A 17,891-nucleotide genomic window follows, 5' to 3' on the forward strand; every position below is an offset into this window, starting at 1 on the left:
TGATGTGACCACAATGCATGCCAAATTACCTAATTCCATCATTTCAATTAAATAGAACGGGCACAGAACTAATGCTCCCATCATCAATGATGATTGGTGGAGAAAACAAAATGATTACCCTGCCACATGAGATAGATGTCAGTGCTGGTGTATAGTTACATTCTTATTATATGATTTTTCCTAGTTTCTATTATGTACATTCACAAATTTCTTCACTCCAACACAAAGATATATTGAAAATATGAAATGCATATGTTCAACAGTAGAATATATCGTAGTGTATTGTTGACAGATGTACAGTGACTTATAGTTTCATTAATCTACTTTTTTTGGTTTCTGATTCAGTTTTCTCATTGGAAATTACACCACATTTCCTTACTTTTATATCAATCTTAGATTTCTATTAATTGTTTATATATCAAACAAAATATAAGTTGCTTGTTGTATTTTTTGTCACATTTTTTACAACATGTTTAAATCAGTTACATGTTAAATGATATTTTGGCCATCTTTTCTTCTCTGATGATTTGACACTAAGCAATCACATGAGAGTTACAAATGACAGGAACTTGGTTGATTGTCAATTCTAGAAATAGCACAATACTGATCTTGTCGTATTTCATTATATCATGAAGAAATATCTCTGTATGGATGACTAGTATAGATCAGGTCCTGACTGGTGATGGGCTGCAGTTAAACCTGGAAAAGAAAGCAAATTTTTAAAATGATCTCTTCCAATCTCAGAATTTCAGAATGCTTGTGAGCACAGATGTGTAAAGAATGGTTTCATTTAGCAATGTGAAACTAAAAAATTAAACATCTTATTAATTTATATACTAGTATTCAAAATGAGCATGATTAGAGTGTTCTTCCTTTGTTCATAATTGTAGTTGAACATGAACTGATTTTTGTATAAGATCACATAGATTCATACAACATGACAAAGTTAAACAACTGTTAATAAAAGCTGTTGTTTAATAACAAGTTTAGCTTTAATTAATGATTTATACATGTATACAGGATTTTTTCTCCCATTTTGTGCAATATTAACACCAATAAAAAAAAATAAACTGATTTTAAATTTGTTATACTGTGAAAGTACTTTTATTTGTGTGGCACCAATTTTCGTGGTTTTCGTGGATGACTTTATCCACGAATTTAAGTGTCCAACGAAATAAAACAACCATTGTCCAAATCAAAACATGGAAAGATCCCCATCGGAAGGTTTGACTACTGATATGATCTAGAGATTATATTGAATATTGCCAAATCTGAAAATACTTTAATAGCAGTCGTCACAAAACTACAACCGCATGCAGAATTATACCCATTTAATCTCTAATAACTTAAAAAAAAATAAGAAAAAAAAAAATTAAACTGTACAACTTTTGATCTTTTAAGGTAAGGTTTGCATGAAACCTGGATTTTTTTCTTAGTGACATTATACCAATATGATACATCATTTTGTTCAGGGAGGAGTACCCAATCATTCAATGACAAAAAATCGAACATCGCCCGTCCCGTTTTTTCCGGTGAAAAGCTCAAAATTCCGATTTTTGACGATTTCTAGGGAAAATTGTATTTGAATTCTTCTGAAATAATAATGTATGCGAGTGAGTATAATAATATAAAACTGAATAAAACATGTATAAATAATTGTGGTCCATTCATAAATAATAAATTTTAATTAAAAAAATCATAAAAAAGTTCCTAAAAACAAGATTTTTTCATTTCTAGGTTTAAAAAAACCCTGTTGCCATGGCAACAAAAAGCCAAAAACATCCCTTTTCCGGGTCCACCGTTTTGTAAAATTTTAACTATTTCACAGTGTAGATACTATTCTGTACGCTATCCGGAAGTCGCGATTTTCGAAGCGAGAACTTTTTGGATCACATTTTAAATTTGATGGGTATACTGAATTAAGCGGTAAGTTGATCATCTGTACATTGCTTAATCAGCCGACATCGATATTCTCAAATGGTTTAGAATTAAATTCCGCACATTCAATATTCGTGTCTTTGCCTTAATCAAGAGATTTTCAAGTGCATCACTAAGAAAAATCAGTCGGCGAACCTAAAAACAATCTTTTTACCTTCTTAGTGTACAAATTAACGTAAAAACCAGACTTAATTAACTCAATAAAGTATATTTCAAGTGGTGGTAAAAGTTTCAACCAGATCTTTGAAGCCAGAAATAAGATAATTACACTTGTTTGAATTTCACACTGTACGATCAGTCTCGCTTGTTTATCTTAAAACTGTATGATCAGTCTTTATGTCACTGTATTCTAGTGGTGATTTCAAAGTTATTTATACATTAGAAGGTGGCATTTTTCTAAATAACACAAATATATTTCAATACATTCACATCCTGAAAACTTATGAAACATGTTTTAGCTTGATAGGGTGTACTCGACTTACCGGTACTACATTAATTATAAGGATGTTTAAATGTTGCTAAAATAAGAGGAAGGTTTGATGTATACTAGTATATAAGTTTCAGAAGTGTCCTCCGTTATACTTAAAATTATACAAACACACAGATTTAATTGTTATATAAAAATGCATGCATTTACACACATTCGAGGCCGTACTGTAGCCTATAATTGATCACAGTTCCTTCACTTTGTTTAAGATGTAGAGCTATATAAAAAAGAAGATGTGGTATGATTGCCATTGAGACAACTATCCACAAAAGACCAAAATGACACAGACATTAACAACTATAGGTCACCGTACGGCCTTCAACAATGAGCAAAGCCCATACCGCATAGTGAGCTATAAAAGGCCCCAATAAGACAATGTAAAACAATTCAAACGAGAAAACTGTCTCTTTGACACTCAATTGTACACCACTTTGTCAAGCGGGGGGTTATAGTGATAAAGAAGTCCGTCTTTCCGTTCGTCCGTTGGACCGGTACAATATGTTTCGCCGGTTTTGTAAGCGCATCCATTTTTAAATGGAGAGGGGTCCAATCCAGGAGAAAAGGGGATTCCCTTTTTTTGAATCCGTCACTGATATAACTATTAATTAATCTTATTCGGATTCCTTATCATAAATGATAATGACTGTATTGTGTACCGTCTATTTCGAATTTTACTAAAAATCTTTTATGGGGTTACTTTATATAAGATACGGACTTGAACATTACATTATATGGGGGTACCCATCAGGTATTTCCAACACCTTCTAAACCAATCCTTAAAGTTTTCTGAAATTGCTCCATTTTTACTCGATTAATGCATTATGGACCTTCTATTTCTGTAAACTTACCAAAATTATATCACATGAATTATCCCCCTACACAAAGCTGTCTTTATCCATTTTTAGTTCACCTGGCCTTAAAGGCCAAGTGAGCTTTTCTCATCACTTGGCGTCCGGCGTCCGTCGTCGTCCGTCGTCGTCGTTAACTTTTACAAAAATCTTCTCCTCTGAAACTACTGGACCAAATTAAACCAAACTTGGCCACAATCATCATTGGGGTATCCAGTTTAAAAAATGTGTCCGGTGACCCGGCCAACCATCCAAGATGGCCGCCATGGCTAAAAATAGAACATAGGGGTAAAAGGCAGTTTTTGGCTTATAACTCAAAAACCAAAGCATTTAGAGCAAATCTGACATGGGGTAGAATTGTTAAACAGGTGGAGATCTATCTGCCCTGAAATTTTCAGATGAATCAGATAACCCGTTGTTGGGTTGCTGCCCCTGAATTAGTAATTTTAAGGATATTTTGCTCTTTTTGGTTATTATCTTGAATATTATTATAGATAGAGATAAACAGTAAACAGCAATAATGTTCAACAAAGTAAGATTTACAAATAAGTCAACACGACTGAAATGGTTAGTTGACCCCTTTAGGAGTTATTGCCCTTTATAGTCAATTTTTAACCATTTTTGGTAAATCTTAGTAATATTTTACAAAAATCTTCTCCTCTGAAACTACTGGGCCAAATTAATCCAAACTTGGCCACAATCATCTTTTGGGTTAGTATTGAGAACTAGAGGCTCTAAAGAGCCTGTGTCGCTCACCTTGGTCTATGTGCATATTAAACAAAGGACACAAATGGATTCATGACAAAATTGTATTTTGGTGATGGTGATGTGTTTGAAGTTCTTACTTTCTGAACGATTTTGCTTCTTACAATATTATCTATAATGAACTTTGCCCATTAGTAACAGAGAACTATATTTGGTAAAAATTTACATAAATTTACCAAATTAATGAAAATTGTTAAAAATTGACTATAAAGGGCAATAACTCCTTAAGGGGTCAATTGACCATTAAGGTCACGTTGACTTATTTGTAGATCTTACTTTGCTGAACATTATTGCTGTTTACAGTTTATCGCTATCTATAATAGTATTCAAGATAACCAAAAACGGCAAAATTTCTTTAAAAATTACCATTTGGAGGGCAGCAACCCAACAACCAGTTGTCCAATTCATCTGAAAAATTCAGGGCAGATAGATATTGACTTGATTAACAAATTAACTTCTTGTCAGATTTGCTCTAAATGCTTTGGTTTCATAGTTATAAGCCAAAAACTGCATTTTACCCCTATGTTCTATTTTTAGCTGTGGCGGCCATCTTAGTTGGTTGACCAGGTCACGCCACACATTTTTTAAACTAGATACCCCAAAGATGATTGTGGCCAAGTTTGGATTAATTTGGCCCAGTAGTTTCAGAGGAGAAGATTTTTGTAAAAGATTACTTTAATTTACAAAAAATGGTTAAAAATTGACTATAAAGGGCAATAACTCCTACACGGGTCAACTGACCATTTTGGTCATGTTGACTTATTTGTAGATCTTACTGTGCTGAACATTATTGCTTTTTACAGTTTATCTCTATCTATAATAATATTCAAGATAATAACCAAAAACAGCAAAATTTCCTCAAAATTACCAATTCAGGGGCAGCAACCCAACAACCGATTGACCGATTCATCTGAAAATTTCAGGGCAGATAGATCTTGACCTAATAAACATTTTTATCCCATGTCAGATTTCCTCAAAATGCTTTGGTTTTTGAGTTATAAGCCAAAAACTGCATTTTACCCCTATGTTCTATTTTTAGCTGTGGCGGCCATCTTGGTTGGTTGACCAGGTCACGCCACATATTTTTTAAACTAGATACCCCAAAGATGATTGTGGCCAAGTTTGGATTAATTTGGCCCAGTAGTTTCAGAGGAGAAGATTTTTGTAAAAGATTACTTTAATTTACGAAAAATGGTTAAAAATTGACTATAAAGGGCAATAACTCCTAAACGGGTCAACTGACCATTTTGGTCATGTTGACTTATTTGTAGATCTTACTTTGCTGAACATTATTGTTGTTTACAGTTTATCTCTATCTATAATAATATTCAAGATAATAACCAAAAACAGCAAAATTTCCTCAAAATTACCAATTCAGGGGCAGTAACCCAACAACCGATTGACCGATTCATCTGAAAATTTCAGGGCAGATAGATCTTGACCTGATAAACATTTTTACCCCACGTCAGATTTGCTCTAAATGCTTTGGTTTTTGAGTTATAAGCCAAAAACTGCATTTTACCCCTATGTTCTATTTTTAGCCGTGGCGGCCATCTTGGTTGGTTGACCGGGTCACGCCACACATTTTTTAAACTAGATACCCCAATGATGATTGTGGCCAAGTTTGGTTTGATTTGGCCCAGTAGTTTCAGAGGAGAAGATTTTTGTAAAAGTTAACGACGACGGACGACGGACGACGACGGACGACGGACGACGACGGACGACGACGACGGACGCCGGACGCAAAGTGATGGGAATAGCTCACTTGGCCCTTCGGGCCAGGTGAGCTAAAAATGTGTCCGGTGACCCGGCCATCAAACCAAGATGGCCGCCATGGCTAAAAATAGAACATGGGGTAAAATGCAGTTTTTGGCTTATAACTCAATACCCAAAGCATTTAGAGCAAAACTGACATGGGGTAGAATTGTTTATCAGTTCAAGATCTATCTGCCCTGAAATTTTCAGATGAATCGGACAACCCGTTGTTAGGTTTCTGGCCCTGAATTAGTAATTTTAAGGAAATTTTGCTCTTTTTGGTTATTATCTTGAATATTATTATAGATAGAGATAAACTATAAACAGCAATAATGTTCAGCAAAGTAAGATTTACAAATAAGTCAACATGACTGAAATGGTCAGTTGACCCCTTTAGGAGTTATTGCCCTTTATAGTCAATTTTTAACCATTTTTCGTAAATCTTAGTAATCTTTTACAAAAATCTTCTCCTCTGAAACTACTTGGCCAAATTAATCCAAACTTGGCCATAATCATCTTTTGAGTTAGTAGTTTGAAAAATGTGTCCGGTGACCCGGCCATCCAATCAAGATGGCCGCCATGGCTAAAAATAGAACATGGGGTAAAATGCAGCTTTTGGCTTATAACTCAAAAAACAAAGCGTTTAGAGCAAATCTGACATGGGGTAAAATTGTTTATCAGGTCAACATTTATCTGCTCTGAAATATTTAGATGAATCGGACAACCCGTTGTTGGGTTGCTGACCCTGAATTGTTAGTTTTAAGGAAATTTTGCTGTTTTTGGTCATTATCTTGAATATTATTATTGATAGAGATAAACTGTAAACAACAATAATGTTCAGCAAAGTAAGATTTACAAATAAGTCAACATGACCGAAATGGTTAATTGACCCCCTTAGGAGTTATTGTTCTTTATTGTCAATTTTTAACAATTTTCATAAAATTTGTAAATTTTTACTAACATTTTCCACTGAAACTAATGGGCCAAGTTCATTATAGATAGAGATAATTTTAAGCAGCAAGAATGTTCAGTAAAGTAAGATGTACAAACACATCACCATCACCAAAATACAATTTTGTCATGAATCCATCTGCTTCCTCTTATATTCACATAGACCAAGGTGAGCGACACAGGCTCTTTAGAGCCTCTAGTTTGTTATTTCAAAAGACAAGCTTGATTTTTGTTATCATCAATTGGTCAACGGCGGACGGTGTAAATAATCTTTAAAAATGTAATAGCTAAGCAGATAACTGTAACGATACACTATTACAAAGTCCAGAAGCGAATCATGTATTACTTTTTAGGCATTTGATAAGATTGATGGAACAAAAATACAATTATTTTGCCGTCTAAAAAATTCATCAGAAATATATTTGTTTTGTCTGATGAAAGTAATTACACGTTATAATAACCTTGATAGTTCATAATATCACATATACACGTATATACCTTCAAATTGCTGTTGTTTTTTCTTCAAAATCACGACTGGTCATACAGTCAAAAAATCTGAAATCGCTTCTAGAATACAGTCAGTTCTAGACTGATCGTACAGTAATTTATTTTGGGATCCTCAAGGAAAACATATTTTTTATGGGAAATACGAATATTCTACTTAAATACGAAAAGAATATTGAAACAGTATATATTTAACTGTAAACTGATGCAAATATTTGCAATAAAAGATTATTTGCTTTGTACTACGAGAGCAAAATTGTCCATCGATTTCACTTTTTCTACCAAGTTGATGTGATGCACACGTATATTTTATATTCTAATGCATGTTTTTGTTACAGTTACTCATATTTATGATGCTATATATACCTTGAAGATGTTCAAAGCACTTTGTAGATATTGAAGTAAACACATGATGAGAAAAAGTTACCGTAGGCAAAACCGTCCTGTTAGCCAGTTGGAAATCATCGCTTCGAAAATCGCGACTTCCGGATAGCGTACAGAATAGTATCTACACTGTGTATTTGTATTATAATGATCTAATAAAATTGGTATGTCTCTGAACTCGTTTTTACGGAAATGGGCGTTTTTTGTTCACACAAAAAAAAAAAAAAAAAAATTGTTGATCTGCAAAGAAGAAAGTCATCTTTAATAGCATCTATTTACAAAGAATCATTTTGTCTTGTAACACTTTGGGATTGACCATAATCAATGAGAGAAAACAGTGATTAACTTAGGGATGACATCAAAAGATCAATGTAGGATAAACAAAAACTTAAATTCAAATAGTTTTTGGGTGGGGGGGGGGGGGGATAAAATTTGCTGCAAGTTTTGTTAATTTCACATCGATTTTACATATTTCCATATTGCTCAATCAATTTTTCCCAAATTAAGTTACATTGTAAGAGGGGGGAGGGGTGGGGTCAGTGAACAAACTATTTGAATTAAGTTTTTTTTTATCCTACAGGTTGCATTTCTGTAAATATTGACAATGCAATTTCCCATAGGAACTCCTTTTTGCGGCTAAAACTGTACCACTTTTGCTATCATGAAGTTTTGAAAAAATCTTATCCTAGAATTGAAAGTTCAAATGCACTACAATTTTTCAAAGGTCAAAATATAGGGCTGTGCGACATATTTTCAACGTTTATATGCTCTGAACTTTTCAGAGTTTAAACTAACACTAATTTTCTTAACTATCCCTACCTCGAATGAAGGGTTACCAACTTACCACAGATTTCAATGTAAACAATATGCACATGTATTTACTGGTAACATTCCCAAGTTATGTCTCTATGAGATGGAACACAGAGAGCATAAGGCAGCAACCATTTGATTTTCTGGGGGGGGCTATGGTTTTTTTTTTGGGACAAATTTTTTTTCCGCCTGCGGCTAAAAACAATCCATTTTTTTTGCGACAAGTCAAAAACAATTTTTTTCTTTCAATTTTAGCATTACATATAGTGGCAGCTGAGGGTGAAACAAACAATTTTTTTTTTCTCAGAATCAAAAACAAATTATTTTTTTCTCCAAAAACTGGAAACAAACTTTTTTTCCAAAAAAACCATAGCCCCCCCCCCCCCCCCCCCCAGAAAATCAAATGGTTGCTGCCTAACTGGGAACCAGTTTGTAAACAAAATTAATTTCTATGAATATAATCTCACCAAAAGAGGCGTGTTTTGAGAAACAGCTGTATTTACATAATGCAACCTACATTGAACTTTTGATGTTGTCCCTTAACTTGTATGCCCACAACTATCAATCGGAAGGGGAGGTGTTTAACTTTGGTCATACTTGTGTATTAATACATGTACAAGACTCTGATTTTGAAGGAAACATATATATTCTTTCAGTGTTTCAAACTGCAATATTTTGAATCTTAGGAAAGCATTCAAATTGCGATTAAAAGTAATGAAAATTGCTTTATTTCCCCATGTATGGTCAATTGTTTGCATGCAGCAATTGGATGAAAAGACATCAGTTTTGACTAGTAAAGTCATTTACAGCAGCCGTGTTTATGCCATTCATTTAAATCTAGACATCAACAAATGTTATTCAAATATGATCAAATATTTATGACTAAGCTGGAGAAAGATAGATTACTGGTATGATTTGTCCAATTGTTACACACGATGTTCAGATTTGGGGTCTTTGACCAAACAAACAAACTACATGCTTCTATACATGACGAAAGACGAAACAGAAGATGGCCTGGTAATACATATGACCAGCCGTATATGTATTGTTCATATTTAAATTAAGAAATGTAGTTATGTAGACCTGTAATATGAAAAACTTTCACATACTTTCAATAAATTAAATGAGGATGTTAAATTTGATGTATGCCTTTTTGTGCTTCTTTATTACATTTGTTGTTTTTATAGTGATTAAGATGATAACATAATGTTGACTGCTTTACCCCTATTTTGACATTTTTACTCTTTGAGTATGTTTGTTTTGTTCACTAATCGTTAACAATGTGATGAAATTTGATGCGACTGTCATATAAGTAAGAGGTTTAGCTAGCTATAAAACCAGGTTCAATCCACCATTTTCTACATTAGAAAATGCCTGTACCAAGTCAGGAATATGGCAGTTTGATGTGATTGGACTTTTGATTTTGCCTTTTGATTTTGGACTTTCCTTTTTGAATTTTCCTCGGAGTTCAGTATTTTTGTGTTTTTACTTTTTAAAATCAGTTCAATGAAGCTCACAGGAGTAACGGCACTGTAGTTGAGGAGTCCCTACCGTCAATTGGCGATTTGATGTTCGCAAATGCAGTTTTACTGTTGACGCGTAGGCGAGACAGTAAAACGGAAATTTGCGACCGTCAAATCAAAATTGATTGTGGCTACTCTTAAATAATACGTTAGAGCTTGGAATAAATGGGGAATGTGTCCATGGGACACTAATGATGCCCCCTCTTGCATAAACATAAAACATTATAAAGCATTACGTATAAATTTTATAACATTTTGTTGAAGCAAACTAAAGGTAGAGAACAGAAACGAAAAATTCAGAAAACGATCTCCTAAAAATATTCCAAGCGTCGTCACTACTTCATTATGATGTCTTATATAAGGAAAAAGACTAAAAACTATCAATTTCTCGGATTTCATAGTGAGTCTGTGCATGTGTAGAGACACATGTTACCATCCTTGTTTTTAGATAAATTGATTCAAAGTTGACTGATATGCATAGAAGTTTGTTTGATAAGAGGTTGTAAACTGTCCGGTTGCAAATACTTCAGGCATGTTCAGAACGACACAATACAGTAATTGTGTCTGAAAGACACATTTTAATGCATCCATAAATTACTATTAGAAACATTCCGTCAGTTGTAAAAGTGCTTGATAAAATAACATATATTTGGAATGACGTAAACATGTGGGTTGTGTGCGTATTTGCGGACAAACCTTGCAAACTGTACATTTGAAAAGACCAAGTTCAACACTCTGATATTCGTAAAAATTATGCAATAAAAATATCTGAGAATATATATATATGCATCCTCTACAAGTAAAACACACAGCGCATTATGTAAATTCCAACCATTTTAAACGAAATTGACTGAAAGTGTCACAAAAATGTGCCGTTTTTCACTCAATCCTGCGTTTCTATAATTTGTATTTATACTTTATAAAAAATCGGAAACTGTGTGCATCAGACTTACAAATTCAATGAAAGAGACAGCGTAACAGTCAGTGAAAAAGTTATTGGGGTTCTTGAAGCAGAATAAACGACACTTCTATCTTGTGAAAGGACAAGACGGGGACAAGCCATAAAAACACAAGATATTAGATTGATTTCTATTGAAATGAGCTTCCCATACATTAGTTTATTTTAGGTTTTACGGCGGGAGATAAGAGAAAGGGGACGTGAGAAAGGAGAAATTTATCCCATGTCCGACCCCTCATAAATCTATTAGACTGTAAAAGTGACGACATCAAAAATCAAATTTATTCTGTCTTTTTGTGGTAAAAAGCATTGTGCATAACTTTTATATCAGTTGGTTGAGGTTAAAGTTAGAGAACGGAAACCAATTTTGTTAAAACAGACGTATACCATGATACGTACATTCGGATGGACGTACAAACAGACAAGGATAAAACTCAATGCCCCTTTGCTACGGGGGGGGGGGGGGGGGGGGGGGGGAGGCATAAAAATGTACATTTATGAAATAAAAATAAAATTCCGCGAAACTTCATGAATGGTTTTTGCACAAAGAAGTTATGGCTTAACGTGACGTCATATAAATGAAAACTAACAAACTGAAGGTCATAACGTTACTTGTACGATTCAAATTTTGATAAAATTACATCAAAACGGCGATTTTGAGGTAGGTGTTGTTTTATTTTCGATAGTATTGTAGTTACCGAACATTGGTTAATCAAAGCAATTCAAAATGGCGGGTCCCTCCTTTTTTGAATTATTTGAATTCGAGTTATCTCCCTTATTTTTTTTTTTTAGAAAACTAAAATCAACGAATTTAAAAACCCACGAACATGTAAATATTACTCAAACCACGAATATTGATACACATGAATTAAAGTACTTTCACAGTATTGTCAATGTGTTAATTTGAGCCATGGTCACCATCATAGAGTAATTTCAGACGGGAAATCCAAATATTTTCTTTTTTATATGACTTGTTTGTTGGTCCTTGAGTTACAAATATTCAACATAGCGAGAGTTAAGCCCTTTTTTAACTGATTTTTATAGTTCCTTCTTATGTAGTTCTGTTACAACGCTGTCCCATAGCTGACTATGTGGTATGGACTTTGATCATTGTTGAAAGAAATATGGTGACCTATAGTTGTTAATTACTGTGTCATTTGGTCCCTTGTGAAGAGTTGTCTCATTGGCAATCATACCACATCTTCTTTTTATACATAAACATTTGATAAAGATAGACAAGTTACATGTATATATAGGTATCAAAATGAAAATAATATAAATTTTGTGCACTCAAAGTTCTTTTCTTGCTTTACCCGTATTCCGATAAGCGCAAACCCCAAAACTTTTAAGCAAGGAGGTATATGTAAACAAATTGTCTATGATTGAATTAAACATTTCCTCTTATTTATAATCTTACCACATATTTCTCAAAATGAATCCTTTTTCTTTGGAAGGTTCAGCGTCTTCTCCTGTTTTGTCAAGGGAAGAGCATCCATCTCTTTATACCGTCTAGGATAAAACCTGTTCCTCATACCAAAAGTCTGTTCTATCATAGTTTTGTGCTCAAATGACAACACATGCAAAAATCCACATGAACCTTTAAGTTCTTGAACAATGTGTTCCTCAAGACTTGTTCGGAGTGTTAAATGATTGAGAACCATCCAAATTTTAAGAACAGATGACATATCTAATTCAGCCTCGGGATATTCATTTCTCCATAACGGAATTGGTGGTCCTTTATTACGCAAAAAAATATCATGTTCATGGTCATATAAATAAATGTCAAAATGAGTTCCAGTAACGGCTAATGTTGGAACAAGAGTAAAAGGAACGACATTGCTCTTGTTCTTATTCATTTTCAACTGATAATATTTATGGTAAAAAGAAAAAGTGATAGCTTGAGCAACAAACTTTGATACATTCCTTTCATATCTTAGAAGTGCAATATTTTCTTCACTTTCAATTATCTGTCTTTCTTCAAAATCTGCATGAAAATAGATATCACCTTCAGCTATTTGTTCATCTCTATCTTTTTCTTCAGGCCTTGCAATCAAAGTACTTCCCCCAATAGAATTGACCAATATATCTGGATATCCATACCACAGAAATTCACTTCCTACAAAAAATGAAAAGTGAATCTTGTAAAAGTTGAAACAATTGCAAGTAACTTCTTAAATCTTTTCCAAAACTGGATCAGGAAAATTAATCCACTTATGGTTGAGCACATAGTGGGGCTTAATTTAATGCAATGACTTTTTGAGATTGTTGGTTTTCATCCCTTATAGATCTTGTTACTGTATATATATACTGTAAATTCAGAAATTATTTCATGCATTTATTATGAGAATTTTATAGAATGGACTAATATGTACATTCAATTTAAAGTAGTTGTAATTTCAGGAAAATCTGCATACAGCTCCATGCATGTAATTAATAGAATAGTTCCTATTCATGTTTTTAAAACATACACCCAGCTGCATTTGATTATTCATACTGATAAAATTCTTAATTTACATGTACAGTAATTAGTGGTTTCCTGTTAAGATTGACAAATGGTTAATTTTCGTACTCAATGCTCTTCAACTTCGTACTATATTTGGCCTTTTTAACTTTGCTAAATTCAAGGGTCACTGATGAGTCTTAATTTGTAGACGAAACAAGCATTTGGCGTAAATACAAAATTTAATCCTGGTATCTACATTGTACATGTATGATGAGTTTATTTACTTTAAGAATAATACTGATCCAGAAAAAAGTATATATAAGGTATATGTACACTGTGAATGTAGAAACTAAAGGTCATTGAGGTCATTATGATTGATGCTTCTGCATTCAATTTTTTGTCAATATTACTTTATTAGTGCTTACATGTAAGTACATACGTAATTCACACAATGAAAATCAGACCATGTTTTATTATCATTTGGGTCAAGTTTAAACTCAAGGTCAGAGTGACCTGTGAGCATTAGATACATACCTATACCAGAATTGTTGTATGGTATTTTCTCTCCACACTCATCACAAGGACATTTATTATATGTGTCATGTGATCTATGATCATGTGATACATAATAATTTTGACCAAAGTTTGCTGCTAGTCTTCCAAACAGATGGTTAGCTAGAAGTACGGTCCTGAATAATTCACTTTCCTCTTCAGTATAAAACATCTTCTCTAAGCATCTTTCATGAAAATCTGAAATGAAAGGATTTGTATTTATATACAAGTGATGGGAAATGACTTGAAAATCAAAATTTATTGCTTAAAATATTTGGACAGTATGCTCCAGCTGAATTTTAAGTTTTGTAAATAAATATGGATATAGTGTAGGAATTTAGTATTAAAACACCTTTTATATATATAGATGCGAATAAAATGCATAAAAAACTATTGAACAAATACATGTATCATCTGATAACATAAAATAAACTTATACAGTGCCAGATCTAGACATATGAACAAACTATAAAAAATCTCTTATTTCCGTTTTAATATTTCTTTTTAAAATTAAGCAAATTTAAAAATACAAAGGAATATTCATCAGCAATACCAAATTAAATAATTACATGGTGATATTTTTATAATCATAGACCATGTAGACAGTTAAACATTTATATTTAGTTTTATATGAAAAACTGTGTTATGTGAATTGATTTGTTTTTTTCAATAGATTAAATTAACATTCATGGACAAAAAGACTGCATGTACAATTATTCTGAAATTTGTGATTAAAGGGAGAAAACTCAATTTATCAACCTGTTTCAATTTCAAATAGTCACATTTGTTTCTTTTAAATGAATATAGTACATGTATACATTGTACATATATACATGCTAGTCATGAAATTGAAGATTTTGACAAAGGGGCCCACAAAGTTAATAAAATCATTATACATATATATATATAATACAATGTATATCCATAATTTTCAAGATACAAAAATGTAACTGAAAACCAGCAATTGTATTGTAACATTAAGACAGCAACAAATAAAATAAGAATGTAGGCTTTATAACAAATTATTTATGTTTTTTATACGCTGTCATGACTGTGTAAGTATACAGTAACTTTTAATATTTAGATTATTAAATTCAGTTATAAATGATTTATCATGGTTATCGCTATTTTCAATCAAACCATTATTGTAGAGATAATGATTCTGTCCAGTGGCTGATATTTAATAACAGAACTACACAAAAAACATGCATGCCATATTTTTCCGACCATTAATTGTAGTGCTCTACCTTTTCTGGTCAATTATTTTCTCCATTTAGAAACTTACCACTTGGTAGAGCAAACAAAAGTAAGTTTGATATGTGTGCAGTCATGTCATGATGACGCTGAAGCCTGTCAAATTTTCCTTACACATTTTGATGTCGCAGATAATTTAAATTTATTTCTGCTCACTTTATAAAAGTCATGTACTTGTCATGCTTGTCTGACCTGAAGTGTAACATGATACGGATGCTGGACATCTAAGAGTGACTGACAATGACTAAGCAAGGTGTCAGATAAGCCAAAGTATTATGAAGTCTTGACTCTTGAAAGGCTATATTATTTTTTAGAGAGAACAGGCCATATTTAATATTTTTCCTTAAAATATGCTGTAACAGTTGCACTAAATATAACTAAGGTGTCAAAGCAAAAATATTAAAAAGCCTTTCTAGACGTCATACATGTTTTAATAGACTACTATCAAGCTCGTTTCAAATCCGTCAAAAACTTTGGTTTTATTGAACATCATTGATTTTTTTTACGGTTACAGAAGAACTCCATAGGGACAATATGTACAGGTAGGTGTCAGAAAATATAGGCCTGGTATAAACATGATAAAAGTAAGTTACACTTTTAAATCAAATTACCTTGGTTTTCTAAAAATCCTGTCCTGAAAGCTTGAGTTGCAAAGTCTAATTTTGCACTTTTACTTAATTTACCATCTGTAGTATTACAAAGGGCATCAAAACCTTTCTTGAAAACTGATTCAAATTTAATTTGAGTTGTGTAAATGTTTTCGTCATCTTCATTTGAAACAAATTGATCAATCCTTTTTCCATTTGAATTTTTTACTATTTGTCGAATGTCTATACCAGAGTTTGTGAAGCTTCTTCCGAGTGAGAATTTAACAATCTGATACGGTTCAAAGGTAATATCAGTATACTTTTCAAGACACCTGCTAATAGCATTGGAGATATCGTCTTCAGAATAAATTTTATATGGAAAGTTCTTGTTATTTGTTTGCATTAAAGTATGAGCAGATCGAAATGACTGTGTAATGACGACAAAGCTACATTTTCTTCGAACAAGTGATGTTATCATCTTTTTGAACTTATTCAATCCTCAATCTCAGGGAATGCTTGTGAAGGGGAAAGGAATCTACGTTATTGTGGTTGGAATCTCTTTCGATACTAATACTTAAAAAATAAACCACCGGAGCACCACCGATACCAACAATAATGGGACATATAGCTGGACCTCCCCTTTATCCTGGGTTGGGAACCGGCCCCCTTTTTAAAATGACTGGATCCGCCCCTGCAGTTTCAAGGTCTCTGATACAATGGAATACAATACAAGAGAATTGATTTTAAGATATAGTTCAAATTGAATTATTACAGCTTGCATGATGATGGGTCTGAACCCTCACTGCTTCTAAAAACTTCTTAATGAAGACTCCAACCATGACAAACAAGTTCAGGGTGGGGTTTAGAATGTGTTTTAGTTTGTTAAATGCATCAAGATATTGAAATAATAATGGTACCTATTAAAATGGTACATAACGTGAGGATACCCAAATTGCACCTATTTTAATATTTTTTTAACTTACGTATATTTATGCTTCAGACAAAATTAAAGTTTTAATTATGAGGTTTTTTTTGTAGATGTATCATTATTTACTATATAGTTTCATCATTTTAATTTTTAATCCATATGGAATCATATAAAAATTGGTCTGAACTGACCTCCAACTGATTCTGAAATGAGGAGTACCCAAATTGCATCCATGCTTAAATTTGCATCGTCAAAAGTCAAATAACAGAGCTTTTGTTTAATTTTTTCAAATATGTTGAACAATTGGATATAAGTCCATGCTTATTCTTCATTTTTTAAGAAATGGACACTTGTAACATTTTGTGTTTGTGTCGACGCATGGCGACGTTTACGTACATTTTGCTTTTTTTTTTTAGTAAACACTTCATCTGTTGATAAATACTGTGAACGTTTTATATATCTTAATAGTTTTACCTATGTTAAAAGACGTGCATAATATCAAATAGTCTTTGAGATAAGCAAACAAAAAATAATAAAATTGAACGGTCCTCCAGTCATGCTTCACTGTTTCCCTATAATATAATATATCCAGAGGATTAATATCATAAGAGTTTTCAATGTAATATAAGAGTCCAAAGTAAATCCACCCAATTCTAATCTAGCATCTATGTTATTGGCTGTTTATTTCAATCCTAATACTCTTCATAAAAATGAGAATGAACCTTCTCAACAGGATATTTTTCAATCTGCCGGTGTAAGAGTATCAGAAAAATATTATTTTCTGCAGCTCTATAAAAGAGGGACGAAAGATACCAGAGGGACAGTCAAACTCATAAAATAAAAATAAACTGACAACGCTATGGCTAAAAATGAAAAAGACTAACAGACAAACAATAGTACACATGACACAACATAGAAAACTAAAGAATAAACTGCACGAACCCCACCAAAAAATAGGGGTGATCTCAGGTGCTCCGGAAGGGTAAGCATATCCTGCTCCACATGTGGCACCCGCCGTGTTGCTTATGAGATTACAAATCCGGTAAATAGTCTTATTCGGTAAGTCACATTTATGAAAGGGAAGGGGATTGTAGTTACGACGTAAGGAACATATCAGATATCATTTGTGAAACGGTTATTCCATAACGGTCAACAAACTGGTGATGGCGTCCGTAAAATTTACGAAGAGATAATTTATAAACTT

General features: G+C 32.9%; 1 long non-coding RNA gene across 1 annotated transcript; it reads right to left on the reverse strand.

Moving 5' to 3' along the window:
- Positions 1–428: 428 nt before the first annotated feature.
- On the reverse strand, positions 429–16,278 carry LOC143042451 (uncharacterized). The gene is made up of 4 exons (XR_012967995.1): positions 15,784–16,278; positions 13,901–14,116; positions 12,341–13,039; positions 429–699 (listed from the first exon to the last, which is right to left on the reverse strand). It is a non-coding gene; the product is annotated as an uncharacterized LOC143042451 (long non-coding RNA).
- Between the last annotated feature and the right edge of the window lie 1,613 nt (positions 16,279–17,891).

Source organism: Mytilus galloprovincialis, chromosome 8 (assembly GCF_965363235.1).
Source record: "Mytilus galloprovincialis chromosome 8, xbMytGall1.hap1.1, whole genome shotgun sequence".
NCBI classification, from domain to species: domain Eukaryota; kingdom Metazoa; phylum Mollusca; class Bivalvia; order Mytilida; family Mytilidae; genus Mytilus; species Mytilus galloprovincialis.